The sequence below is a fragment of the Dipteris shenzhenensis genome, chromosome 14, assembly GCF_047967505.1.
Source record: "Dipteris shenzhenensis isolate YYH24624 ecotype China chromosome 14, Dip_SZ_1.0, whole genome shotgun sequence".
Classification (NCBI taxonomy): domain Eukaryota; kingdom Viridiplantae; phylum Streptophyta; class Polypodiopsida; order Gleicheniales; family Dipteridaceae; genus Dipteris; species Dipteris shenzhenensis.
Window position 1 is genome coordinate 5,616,616 of NC_141609.1, and position 3,665 is coordinate 5,620,280.

Here is a 3,665-nt window from a genome sequence, read left to right on the forward strand (position 1 = left end):
GCTCTGCTTGGGGTGTTGCTAGCAATTCTTGCTCTTCTTCATCAACCTGTTCTGTAGATGACTGTGAAGTCGAGGTTTCTATCTCCTGTGTAGGTGAGGTTTTCCATTCTGATTCCTCATCAAAGATTACATCTCTGGAGATAATGACTTTGCGGTGGATGGGAGCATACAATTTGTATGCTTTGCTTTCTTCACTGTAGCCAACCATGATGCATTTGCATGACTTTGCATCCAATTTCCTACGATGATCATCATGTATGTGGGCATATGCTATGCAACCAAATATGCGGAGATGCGCAATGCGTGGCTTGTGTCCAGTGAATGCTTCATAAGGAGTCATACCTTGTATCGGTTCGGTAGGGATTAAGCAAGTAGTTAGCTATAGCTATTGCTTCTGCCCAATACTGATTCGGAAGATGCTTTTCACTAAGCATTGCTCTAGCACTGTCTGCTAAAGTCCCATTCTTCCTTTCAGCTCTTGCATTTTGATGAGGATTATCTGCACATGTGAATTTGTCTTCGAATGCCGTGATTTTTTCAAAAGTTCATGAATGCTGAAGACATGTATTCACCTCCTCTGTCTGATCTCATGACCTTGATCTTTCTGCCTGTCTAGTTTTCTACCATGGCTTTGAATTCTTGAAATCTGGCAAACACTTTAGATTTCTCTTTCAGAAAGTAGACCCAACAATATCTGCTATAGTCATCGATGAAGGTCAAGTAATAAAGTGAACCATTGATGCTGCGGGTCTGGGCATAACCCCATACATCTGTATGAATCAAATCAAGAATACCTCGTGCACGAGAGGTACTTCTGACAAAGTTGGTTCGCTTTTGTTTGCCGAAGCAGCATGCTTCACAAACTTTTCCAAGAAACTGTAGCTTCGGAATCCCAATTGCCATATTCTGATTCCTGAGATCTAACAAGTACTTGAAGTTGACATGACCATATCTCTTGTGCCATTTTGCAGATAGTGGCATCTGTTGCATTTGAGCTGACATGGCATGCTTATCTGGTACTGTAGCTAGCATCCTGTATAAGCGTCCTTCCTTGACACCTTTTGCTACTAGCTGACCTCTTTTGGATTTGTCTCTGATAGTGCATTCATCACCGTCGAAGATGACTTTGTAGTTGTGTTCCGTCATTTGACCTACTGACAAAAGGTTCTTGCTGAGCTTCGGAACATAGAGCACATCCTTGACTAATCCTTTTGTACCAGTGAAATTGTTCATAGGGATAACTCCTGTCCCTTAAACCGGATTCAGTGTATTGTCTGCTGTGTAGATGACATTCTTTTGACCTTCTAATGGCTTCATTTCTATGAACCATTCCTGATTTGTCATATGAGATGATGCACCGCTGTCGATGTACTAAGGATCCTGTTCCACTTGGTCGACTTGATAGCTGAAATCCTCTTTGGGATTGAAATCAGTGTCTAGGTGCATTGTATCAGTCTAATGCAATTCCTCACTTGCAAGAAACATATTGCCATGTTCATTTGCAAAATGACTGTGACTAGAATGTCCACCACGATGATTTCCTCTTCCTCGGGAATTCCCTCGATTACTGTTGGATTGACCACCTTGGTCATACTGCTTCTTGCGGCAATCTCTTTCATAGTGTCCAAACTTGTGACAATAGTTGCATTGAATGTTTGACACATTGGTGGATGCATTCCCTCGTCCTTGGAATCTTCCTCGGTTGGAATGATTTCCTCTTTGCTGATTCTGATGTTGCTGAGGATGATGCTGATGCTGATGCTGATTCTGACTTTGTTGATGATGACCACTTTTCTGATATGATCTACCTCTGTTTCTGCCTTTGCCTCTGCTTCTGTCTGAAGCTGTGAATGCCTGATCATTAGAATGACCTTTACGTGCTTGAATGGCCTGAGTCCTGAGTTCTTCACCAAGTAGAATTGACTGAAGTTCTTCCAGTGTTGGAATTTGCCATTGGATGGCAATACTCTAGACTAGATTCTCATATCCTTCTCCTAGTCCATTCAGGATTACTTGAACCATTTCTGCGGGATTCATAGTCTCTCCTGCTGCTGCAAGTTGATTGTTGTAGTCTTTGATGTGGAGTACATAAGCATGACCAGTTTCATTGCTATTGCGAAAACTCTGGTTGATCTGGTTTCTCAGGGTGAGAATCCTGGATGTGTTCTTGGACTCGTAGAGAGCTGCGAACATATCCCATGCTTCTTTTGATGTCTTGACTGTGTTGAGCTGTCCTAGCATGACATCTTGCACATTCTGCTTGATCAGGTGATAGGCATACTTGTCTTTCTTATCCCATTCTGCTTGAGCTCGGGCAATGGCAGGATCTGCTACTAGTGTGGAAATTGTTTGTGTAGATGTAGATCCTGATGTAGATCCCGCTGCTGGTACTGCGACAACAGATGGAGTAGAGCTACTGGTGGCTGGATCGGCCAATGGTCTAGGTATAGATCCATCGACATACTCCCATTTGTCCTGAAGCAAAAGAATGGTCTCCATTCGGTATTTCCATGTACCGTAATTGGAGTTGTCTAACTTAGCAGATGCCTCTAGATTGAGGTTGCTAGTCGACATGGTGCAAACAATGTACTCAAAAGTGTCGTGAAAAAACTATGTATGAATCAATTGCAAATACACTGAAGATGCCAAGTGAAATCTCTGTACCGTCAGTGAAGATAGAACTGCAGTATATAAGATCTGATCTGTGTTACAAGGCTTGTGGCAATGATGCCGGGAATAGCCAAGAGGCTTTACAAGGCTGAAAAAATGATGTGCACGATGCCGTGAGATAGCCAAATAGGCTTTACAATGGTGGCATGTGTGTGTGAAATCAAGTGCTATCTGCCCACTGAATCAATCTACAATGCCTCTGAACTCTGAAGTCTGCTCACTGAACTGATGAACATAAGGTTTCAGGTAATGTAATGATGTGAAATCGGATGTGAGCGTATGGACTGACTCCGAGTAGGTACTAGTCGGGAATTTCGGGCATGGCTTAGATTGGCAACTTGGGGAATTCAAAGCGTCCCCTCTATGGCGATCTAGTCTACTCTGATCTAGATCTAAACCAACCGTCGATCGATGAAAGAGCAGCAAATAGTTCCTTTTCTTTTGTTCTTTTTAAGTGTTGGGTCAGATGCGTCGATGTAGAGGCAAATGTGCGTGAAGGAAGTGGTTTTGTCGGCGAGGCACAAATGTGAGTGTAACTTGCACCAAAATGTGCGCGTGATGTAACGATCGCGTAGAGCACGAAAAACTGAGCGACTTTCCTTTTTGGAGCACCCTCAAATTCTTCCTGGATCAAGAGATACGACTTGATCTAGGTGGAGGGGCAAAAGGAGTGCAAATGGTGCTCAATGATGATGTGTCACTGTGAGTCACATGCAGTGATGATGTGGCACTGTGCTTAGCAAGAGGTGTGCCAGTGAAGCTCTGTGCTGAGGTGGCAGAAGTGTGCACATGCAGTGTGTGCATAGTGTGCTTGGCAAGGGACTGTGCCTGCAGGGGTCAGTGCTGAGGATTGCTGAGGTGGCAGTGCTGAGGTGGCACAGATGATGTCAGCAGGGTGACATGGCAATGCTGACGTGGCACAAGTGATGTGGCACTGATGATGTGGCACAAGTAACGTGGCATAGGTGACGTGGCACTGATGACATGGCACAGGT